The sequence below is a fragment of the Mastomys coucha genome, unplaced genomic scaffold (assembly GCF_008632895.1).
Source record: "Mastomys coucha isolate ucsf_1 unplaced genomic scaffold, UCSF_Mcou_1 pScaffold9, whole genome shotgun sequence".
NCBI classification, from domain to species: domain Eukaryota; kingdom Metazoa; phylum Chordata; class Mammalia; order Rodentia; family Muridae; genus Mastomys; species Mastomys coucha.
Window position 1 is genome coordinate 14,014,302 of NW_022196915.1, and position 11,086 is coordinate 14,025,387.

At 44.0% G+C, this 11,086-nt stretch overlaps 1 pseudogene; it reads left to right on the plus strand.

Moving 5' to 3' along the window:
* The first annotated feature begins 752 nt into the window (after positions 1–752).
* LOC116084914 lies at positions 753–3,459 on the plus strand (annotated as a pseudogene).
* Positions 3,460–11,086: the final 7,627 nt, after the last annotated feature.

Sequence of the window (11,086 nt, forward strand, 5' to 3'; positions counted from 1 at the left end):
ATGGCACCTCTGACCGGTGTTCTAACTTGCCCCCAAAATTAAGTGATTCTAAAGATGTTGAGGTATAAGTGAAATTTTATCAAGCTGTAGGTTGTTATTAGAAAGAGCTGTTGAGGGCTGGTGAGATGGCTCAGTGGGTTAAGAGCACTGACTGTTCTTCCGAAGGTCCTGAGTTCAGATCCCAGCAACCACATGGTGGCTCACAACCACCTGTAATGAGATCTGATGCCCTCTTCTGGTGCGTCTGAAGACAGCTACAGTGTATCACACCAGAGCGAGCTGGGCCATCCCGAGTTCAGTTCCCAGCAGCCACATGATGGCTCACGGCCATCTGTACAACTACAGTGTACTCATACACAAATTCAGGTTACCCCAAATATCACATTCCAGTATGGTAACAGTCCCATTAAATTTTTACAGCAACAGAATGATGAACCTGCTAAGTTGGAACACTTTCAAATCCTTTGGTGGAAATATCAGAGGAGTGGGGCGGAGGGCCTCTGCTACAAGCCTCGGATGTTATCTGATGATAACATCTCAGACTTTGGGTTGGTGCAAGCTGGGCGTCTATTTCTTCCTAAATGATTTACTTAATAATCAAAAGGTCAAGACTGGACAATGGGAACCGTGGAGGTCTCGTCCTGGGGTGGACCTGAGGCCACCGTGCCTCCGTGGTAAAGGAGCCTGGGTGTCGGGCTCTGAGGTCCTGGGGTGAAGAGCGTTGAAGCCTTAAATGTGGAGGGCCTAAGGCGTCCAGCAGCGCCATGCAGGTGAGCTTCGTGTGCTAGCGCTGTAGCTGCTGTATTCTGGCTCAACCCAGAGAACACAGATTGGCAATAGATCGCTGCAATAACATGAGGTTTATTGGTCTACACATGTGGGGTTGCTCAGCCATGCAAGGTGAGACAACCCTGAATTCGAAAAGCACACATATTTTTTTTTTATACCTTACAGATGGCAGATTTCAGTAACAGGTTAGCTAGTCCACTTTGATTGGTGGAACACAGGACACAGGATCTCTTCAGGTATTGGTTGGCTTGCTTAGGGGGCTGTTCTTGGCTTAGTCAGCCAACTTCTCTCTCCAGCTTTGCCCCTGGCCTTGAAAAAGTCCCTGGGAAGGGGCTGAGTAACTAGGTGGTAGGGGGGATTGTTGTCAGCAAGGTCAGGATGTCAGTTTGTGGTCTTTTTCGAAATTCACCACAGGGAGGGGTTGGGGGTTATTCCGAGAATTGCTAATCTTGTCTTCATGTATCTTCACCTCACTGCAACCACCAGTTATTTTTGTTATGGCTGGTCTTAGAATGGTCATCCTGACTTAACATCTTGACCGCTAGACTTTGTTTTTATTATTTTGAAACTCTGTTTCTACATTCTCAGAACCTTGTTTTCACAGCATGCCCTTGGCTATCTCTGAAACACAACTTCTCAGTGTCTGAAGCTGCGGCTTACAGGAGCTAGAATATGGCTCGCTTATTTTACTGTGAAACTGTATTTCTATGTCTCCAGAACTATGTTTCTATGGCTTTGTTCTTTCACTTTATTACTTCATAGCCAGCCTCTAAAACTGGACCCAAGCTTCAAGCTCTTGGACCGGGTCACCATCCAGGAACTCACAGCTCCATTACTTACCACAGCCCAGGCAAAACCAGGAGAGACTCAGGAAGAATGGGGTGACTCAGGAGAGGAGTCATTTATTGAAGCTCACCAGAACGATGTCTCTCGAAGATTCATCCCCACTGCCAGGTGCTTACTATTCCTCAGTCCCCTGTCTCTTGCCAAAGGAATTTTAATTAAACCTAAGAGTTAGGACATGGGACCAGGTGATGTGTTATCATTTAGCCTTTTGGCCCTTTTTAGGAAAGCTGTGTTCCCTTATACCTCACCCATCCCTTTCAGCATTCATTTTTTCCCTCTGTAGTCCTTTACACAGTGAGAACGGTTAGTACCTGTAGTGTTGAAGAAGTGAGGCTGCTGAGGGAGCCATTGAGATGGGTTCTTGAGAAGTTGTCCAGTAGCACTTGTTAGATGTTTAGGTTCTTAGTTCTCATTGATGTGGCAGGTAAAAAGTGCTGTCAAGTAGTGCTACATTAAAAAAATGATCTTTCTTGATTCTCCTTCCTTTTTGCTGTAGACATACATATCCATTTTTGATGTCCCCCCCCTCCTTAGTTTATCCCTATTAATCTGGTGCTGAGCAGTACCCCTGTGAAGACCAGCATGGCCTTCCTTTGGGAGAGAGGGACCCCTGGGAGGCCCACTTGGGCTAGGAATGGGTATGTACCTTAAGGCCCCTCAGCTGGTGCTTGAGAGTCTCTGCCACTGGCAGCACAGTAGGTGGAGGAGGTCTCTCTGCTTCTTCATTGTGGCCCATGGGTGGGAGTGGGGGGAGCTGGCTGCAGGATGATGTCTACCGAAAGTGCTAATAGTTTCACTCTGATCGGGGAGGCATCTGATGGTGGCACCATGGAGAACCTCAGCCAGAGACTCAAGGTCACTGGTGACCTTATTTTGACATCATGTCAGGCCAAACAGACAGATGTGGATCACCCACTGTGTGAGGAATGCACAGATAGTCTTTTAGACCAGCTGGACACTCAGCTCAATGTCACTGAAAATGAATGTCAGAAGTGGTTTGGAGAGCCTGGAACAAATGAATGAGGATGACAGTGAGCAGCTACAAAAGGAAGGAGGAGTGGTCCTTAGAGGAGGAGAGGCTGATCCAGGACCTGGAAGATGTGGGGGGGAAAAAGATAACAGCAAGGTGGTGGCAGAGAACTTGGAGAAGGTTCAGGCTGAGGTGGAGAGGCTGGACCAGGAGGAAGCTCAGTACCAGCGGGAGTATAGTGAATTTAAAAGGCAGCAGCTGGAGCTGGATGATGAGCTCGAGAGTGTGGAGAACCCAGATGCAGTTGGACAAGCTCAAGAAGACCAATGTCTTCAATATCTTCCATATCTGGCACAGTGGACATTTTGGCACAATCAATAATTTTAGACTGGGTTGCTTGCCCAGTGTTCCTGTAGAATGGCATGAAATCAATGCTGCCTGGGGCTAGACAGTGTTGCTGCTCCATGCTTTGGCCAATAAGATGGGTCTGAAATTTCAGAGGTACCGACTTGTTCCCTATGAGAGTCATTCGTATCTGGAAATGAATCTAAGGAGTTGCTGTTATACTGTTCTGGGGGGTTGTGGTTTTTCTGGGACAACAAGTTTGACCATGCAATGGTAGCTTTTCTGGACTGTGCAGCAGTTCAAAGAAGAGGTGGAAAAAGGAGAGACTCGATTTTGTCTTCAGTACAGGATGGGTGTGGAGAAAGGCAAGATTGAAGATACTAGGGCAGTGATGGCTCCTATTCCATCAAAACCCAGTTTTACTCTGAGAAGCAGTGGACAAAAGCACTTGAGTTCATGCTGACAAGTGGGGCCTTGCTTAGGTGTCCTCATAGTTTTATAACAAGTGACTTGCTCCTTAGGGGATGTTTGCCTTTAAAGTTTTACACTCTGTTTGATTTGGAAAGATGCTTTAAATTAAATTTGGGCAATATTAAGCCACATGTTTACAATACCAAAATCCACAAAAGCTACTTTATTTTCAAATATGACAGTTTCTAGAGTACAACACACCACGTATAGCAAAGAACTCTGCCATAGATTCAACTCAACCCCATGCCAACCTTTCCCTCTTTCCTGAAAACAACTAATTTAAACTTGCTTTGTTTTCTCTTTTAAGTTGAATTGACATTAATGTGTTTTCACTGGATTTTATCTCTCTCAACTTCCTGCACTTGGAAAAGTTTTGAGATGAGAGGCTTGTGACACACATTTGGGTGACGTGGGGAAAGGACACCGGGTCAGGAAGTGCAAGGTTAACTCTATCCTCGCTTCTAGCAGTGAACACCTACTGTGCTATCTAGTGGGATTGCAAAGTGCTGTTTGGTACTGTTTGGACGTGGGGAGATCTAATCATTTGTAATAAAGGATTTGCTGTTAAAAAAATAATCAAAAGGTCACATAGAGAGGTGGGCTATTTAGGGAGCTAAAGATAGCCCCGCATGAATTTGGTTCCCAACTGTAACTTCCTAGCTCTCCACAATCGGTATACCAGCCTTGGTGTGGCTTTCTCTGGGAAATTCAGTCCACACTACTGTGAGTCACGACTTGCAGACAAGAAACAATCATTCAAAGCAGGTCTAAGGATTTCGTTTTAAATGGATTATTCTCTGTGGAGAATAATTACATGGAATTAGCATAAATTGCAAGAGTCAAGGTAGATGTTTGCATCTCTTTTTGTGTAATCATTAATTAAATATGACACCTTTAAAAACTACGATGTAGAATTAAATATTTATCTTATGCATAATAATCTTACTTGAGTTTTAAAAATTCTGTATTATTAACTGCAAGGTAGAATAGTTGTAGAAATATCAGTCAAAATGTGTGTGTGTGTCTGTGTTTAGGATTGAACCCCAGGCTGCTTGTATGCTAAGCTGACTGCTTTCCCACTGCACTGGATCTCACCCGTAATTGCTTATTTATTGCCTTTAGTCAATGTACAAAATAATGGCTTTCACTGTGACATTTTCAAACAGGCATATCATACTTTTAGCATATTCCCCTCCCTATTACCTTCCCTGCCCTCCGCCTCTCTGGTACCCTTCTTTTACCACCCTCGTTAGGGGCAGAGTCTGGGCCCTAGCAATCCAGGCCTGGCCACCGCAGTCTAGTGACAACCCTTCTCCTCCCCATCTTTGTAGTTCAGAAACGAGGTTAGGTTTAAACAAAACAGAAGAGGCAGTCTGAACCATGAAAGCTGTCTCTGGAAGGCAAGCTATTATGGCTTGCTGTAGACTTCTGCCTTTTCTTTCTCCCAGCAGGAGATTCCAGTTTTGTGGGGTCTATTGTTTCAAGTCTGATAGCTGAAGGGAGGGACACAAACATATCTTAACCAGTGACTCTTTATTTCTACCTGGGAGGTTACACTTCCCCCAAATCTCCCTGGGTGCTTTCCTGTTTACAGGCTAGCATTTCTCAGCCGGGTGTGGTGGCCTACACCTGTAATCTCACTTTGGAAGCTGAGGCAGGAGGAGAGTTGCTTGTTTGAGGCCGACTTGGGGCTACTTAGCAATAATGTCTCAAAAAGATTAGATAAATAATGAAACCAAGAAACATTTTTCATGCCCAAATGTCAAATTTATAAAAGAGTTAATACAGATAAGCATTTGTAATATTAGTTCAAAGCTTAGACATCACACTGGGGGCTGATGGTTCAGTGGTTAAGAGTGGTTACAGCTGTCTAAGGGGATCCAAGTTTGGTTCTCATTACTATGGCAGGAGGCTCACAACCCCCTGTAGCCATAGATCGAGGGGATTAGATGCTGTCTTCGGGCTTCCACCGACAGCCATACCCTCACACAGACACACATGTATAGACATGATTAAAAATAAAAACAAATCTTAAGAAAGCAAAATAAATATTACATTGAGCCTTATTTGTAAGTATATGGGATTTGGGGAGAATCTTCCCCTTTGCCCACTTTTAAAGCCTTTTTTATCAATTCAAAATGTTCCCTCTGGTCTAGGATGTCATTCAGTGACATAGCACTTCTCAAACCTACAGAGGCTCTAGTTTTGATCCTCACACTGGCTGGAATGGAGGGAGGAAGAGAAAAAAAGACAAAGGGGGAGAGGAAAAAGGAGAGAGGGAAGGAATGGGAGGGAGAGAAGAAGAAGAGATAGAGATATTCCTTTAATTTATATGTGATTTGCTTTTGGAGCAACCGTAACCTGGAAAATAAAAAGAAATTATTTACAAATGACTACCACAGAGTGCTTGTTGGTGGTAATGTGCCTTGGTGGTACTTTTTATCCTCAACTCTCAGGAGACAGAGATAGGTGGATTTCTATGAATTCAAGGTCAGCCTGATTGACCTAGTGAGTTTCAGACTAGTTGGGGCTGTTCCTATTGAGATCTGGACACCTTGTCATTTGTCAATAAAATGGGAGGGCTAAAGAGATGGTTCAACAGTTAAGAGTGCCTCCTGCTATTGCAAACGACCCAAGTTCAGGTCCCAGCACCCATGTCAGGGAGCTTACAACCTCCTGTAAATTCAGTTCCAGGAGACCTAATGCCACACTCATTACCTGCCAGAGATACTCACACTAAAGGGCTAATGACACAGAAGCCTGGGCACACAGCCTCCATGGCAGAGCAAATGCTGCCTGTCTTAGTCAGGGTTTCTATTCCTGTACAAACATCATGACCAAGAAGCAAGTTGGTGAGGAAAGGGTTTATTTAGCTTACTTCCACATTGCTGTTGATCACCAGAGGAAGGCAGGACTGGAACTCAAGCAGGTCAGGAAGCAGGAGCTGATGCAGAGGCCATGGAGGGATGTTCCTTACTGGCTTGCTTTTCCTGGCTTGCTCAGCCTGCTCTCTTATAGAACCCAAGACCTCCAGCCCAGGGATGGCACCACCCACAAGGAGCCCTACCCCACTTGATCACTAATTGAGAAAATGCCCCACAGCTGGACCTCATGGAGGCACTTCCCCAACTGAAACTCCCTTCTCTGTGATAACTCCAGCCTGTGTCATGTTGACACACAACACCAGCCAGTACACTGCCCTTCTTTACCATCCTTACACCTGTAGAGGTCAGGGGGAGAAGTTAGATGGTTCTTTCTCCCAGCCCTATGATTTCAGAAATAAGACTCAGAATCAAAACATGTTTACAAATACTGTGGCCATATAACTAGGCTCTTCTCTGACTAGATCATAACTTAAAGTAAGTAATTTATACTAATCTATATTCTGCCATGAGGTTGGTTACGTGTGCTCAGGTACCGCGCATCTGTCTCATCCTATCTTCCCAGGTGAATCTCCCCTACCTGGCCCTATCCCAGAATTCTTTCTTCCTCCAGGATGTCCTACCTGCTATTTCCTGCCCAAGCCATAGGCTATCAGATTTATTATTGACCAGTGTCACATCCATACAGACAAAGATCTCTCTACAGTCAAGATCCTCTTTCTTTTCTTTTCCCATAGCCTCAGTCAATTTTGATCTAACACATGAGGTTTAAAATAGTAAATAATGAATAATCCACTCACGATTCACAGTCCCAGATAACCCCTGATCTCTTTCTCTACAAAGAAGGACTTGATCTCATTTAATTCAACTGTACAAAAGCAAAATGTGGGAGGACTTTCATCTGCTATGGCCTGGCGTTTATTCCTGGCTGATAGCAGATGCTTAGTAAAAGTAGTCCCTAGTTTATAACTATTTAGAAAGAGTTGCTAAATACCTCACAATGACTTTTGAACTTTTCCTCTCTTCTTGTGGCAGTGTGAAATTTTCTATACCCTCACAAGTTGTAAAGGGAAATGGAAAATTCTACTTCTGATCTTCCAAACATCTTGTTCAAATCCTGAATAGTTTTTCCATCATAAGCAGGAACCCCTCTAAACTGTCATGGCACCAACCATCTCCTTCTGTGGTGTGAACATCACCAGCTCTGTACAGCAGAAATTCCTGAAGCTATCTTCAAATTTCATGAGACCATGTGTTTTTGCCCGGTGCTCTCCGTGTAGCCCAAGCTGTCATGAGACTCAGAGTAGTCCCCCTGTCTTGGCCTCCCAAATGCTGGGATTATAGGCATAAACCACCAAGCCTGGCTTAAATATCCTCTCATTCGGGATATACCTTTTACTTAAGAAATTTGATGCCATTCACTGTTTAAAATTTTGTTTTTCAGATTTATTTTGTTTTACATGTATGAATATGTATTTATATGTATGTGTATGTGTTTTATCTACATGTATGTATGGCATGCATACATAGAATCATCACAGGCTGGAAGAGGGCATTGGATCTCCTGGGACTGGAGGTACCAAAAGTTGTGAGCCACCATGTGGGTGTTAGGAATTGAACCAGGATCCTCTATAATGCTGATCCATCTTTCCAACTCCTATTTGTATTTTAAACATTTTTACTTATTTGGGGGTGGGGGTGGGGAGGAACATTCCACAGAACACATGTAGTCAGAGAACATCTTGAAGAAGTTGGTTCTCTCCTTCTACTACATGAGTTCTGGGATGGAACTCAAGTTGTCAGGCTTGCTGGCATGCTCCCCTATCTTAGGTAGGGTTTCTATTGGTGTGAAGAGACACCACCACTACTCTTAAAAGGGAAACATTTAACTGAGGTCAGCTTACAATTTCAGAGGTTTAGTCCATTATCATCAAGGTGGGAAGCATGGCAGCATGCAGGCAGACATGGTGTCAGAGAAGGATCAGAGAGTTCTGTATCTTGATCTACAGGCAGCAGAGGGAGACTGTCTGCCACACTGGGCATAGCTTGAGCATATGAGACCTCAAAATCCTCACCCACAGTGACACACTTCCTCTACAAGGCCACACCTCCTAATTCTAATTGTGCTAATCCTTATGGGCCAAGCTTTCAAACACATGAGTCTATGTGGACCATTCCTATCCAAACTATCACAGAACCTTATTCATTGGGCCATCTTGCCAGCTTGCCATTTACTTTTACTTCAAGATTTATTACATTTCCAGTTCAAGAGCACATAATTTACCATCTAGCCATTTATATAATTACTTTTCTGTCTGTGTTACAGATGTCTCATAAGTGAAAGGAATGTCAACTTTAGAACTTGTTGTATAATTATGTTAGAACACAAATTTTTAAAAGATGACCCAGTATAGACTTTCACAATTAACCCATGTCCAGGAATTTGTTTATGCGTGCTTCCTTTTAATTTGCATAACAGCTGATTTTTTTTCCCTAGAAGCATACATAGACACTGAATAAAGCAAGCACTTCACAGATCCTAATTGCCCTAGAAGCTGCTCCTCTAAGAGACTTAATGTTTTATTTCAGTGCTGTCTTCGTCAGGGTTGACTCCTTTTCCTCTGTTGAATTTACCTACTATTTCATCTTCTGTTGCTGGCTTACTTTCCCAAGCATACCTGGTAAACTTTGCTCTGACACTTTCCCACCTAGCTGCTCATGTGGTGCCATCTGCATAAGGTGGTTCTCTGCTGCTTTAGCTCTTCTTGGGCGTCCCAGATGCTGAGGTGGTGAGCCTGGTTCTCCAGATGCTGAGGTGGTGAGCCTGGCCCTCCAGATGCTGAGGCAGTGAGCCTGGCCCTCCAGATGCTGAGGCGGTGAGCCTGGCCCTATGCATGCGCCCTGCTATGCTGCACTGCCAAGAGAGCTTGCCTTTCTGTCAGCGCCTCCAGCTCCTTGCCATGGAATTGCTCTGTCATCTTTTATGGATTCAGCTGGCAGTTTCAAAGTATGGAAGTTGGAAAACTCTATCATTTACCAATTTTCCTTGCAGTGAATATTGTCTGAAGTGAATTAATCACAAGCATTGGTCATTTTCCTTGCTTTAATGCCTCAAGTTCCCGACAAACACAACGCAAGGAAGGAAGGAGGGATTTATTCTGGCTCACAGTTCAAGGATTCAGTCCATCATGGCGGCAGCGTTCTGGTGGCAGGCGATTGAGGCTTACCTTAAGTTTTTAGTCAGGAGACAGAGAGAGCACGTGTGAGAGCACAAGAGAATGAGAAGAGAGGTTTGCAGGCAGGACTGCTCAGCTCACTTTCTCTGTTTTATTCAGTTCAGGACCCCAGGACTGGGGGTGGAACAGTGTTACACACACTGACGTGGGGCTACCATCCCAACTAACTCAGTTTAGGATTTCCCTCACAGATGTGCCTAGAGGTTTGTCTCCTAGATGTTTTTAGATCCTGCCATGTTGACAATAAAAGTATCAAAAGTCCCTTGTCAACTTGACTCTCTAACATATTCCTTGATTGGGGGCAGAGTGACAAGTTGGGGAGGCAAGAGGGCAGGTCCGACCAGCAACGACTCAATAGCCGGTATCAGTTCAAACTTCTGGAGTTTGACTCCAAGTAACTCACTTTATTTTAGGCATATTGTAAGCACAGCACAATTTGGTGAAAACTGCTTTGGTGATAATTAACTCAATCCCACTTGCACAAAAGAACAGACTATAAATCTCCTTGAGGGACAAAATAAACTAAATACAGATTAGATCTGTAAAGTTGTAAAGTCGACAGAGACAGGTTCTATAGATTGTCTGAGAAAAAAAAATATGATAAGGGTCTGGGGAAGACTTGGTCTCTAGCCACAGGTAGTGCAAAGGTCAGCAGGCTGGTAAGCATGTCTGCTCCCAGACTTCTGGGAGGATAACAGGCATTGGACTTCTGCCCTTGAAGGAACAACCCTGTGTTCTTACCATTCCAGGATTCAGGTTCATGGGTCAGCAAGATGGCTCAGTGGGTAAAGGTAATTTATGCTAAACCAGGTGATCTGACTTCAATTTCAGGAATCTACATAGTAGAAGGAAAGAACTAAGTTCTGTATGTCGTCCTCTACACAGTACACATGTGCTATGGTACATGTGTTTGCCCATGCTCAAATAAATAACAAAAGAAGATATAACAAAAATTATTTTTAAAAGTTTTTAAAATGTGAAAGTATGAGTCCTTTCTAAGACTCAGGTGACTTTTTTTTTTTTTTTTTTTTTTAAATTTTTGAGACAGGGTTTCTCTGATTAGCCCTGGCTGTCCTGGAACTCACTCTGTAGACCAGGCTGGCCTCGAACTCAGAAATCCGCCTGCCTCTGCCTCCCAAGTGCTGGGATTAAAGGCATGCACCACGGCTACCTGGCCTCAGGTGACCTCTTATTCTGAATTCTTACAATATCAAAGAACCAAGTTCTATATTTTCAGCATACAGTAGCACAGAGTAAACACTCCCATTTTAAAGGAGACATTCCTGTTCCATTGCTATGGTGGCATAGCAATGAAAGATTAGAGCAAAGCAATCCCCAAATCCAACAAGGCAAACACCAAATCCTGCGCTTCCTTCCGTGTCCAGCATCTGTGGTAGATGATGGAGAAATCTGGCTTCTAAGGAGACTGGGGAGACATGCTTCCCAAGCTCTGCAGCCTGCAGCACACGTGAATCTCTCTCTAGGCCAGCTCTTCCCATGCCTATAGAACTCTTTAGCAAACATCTAATGACCTCAGGATCTGTAAC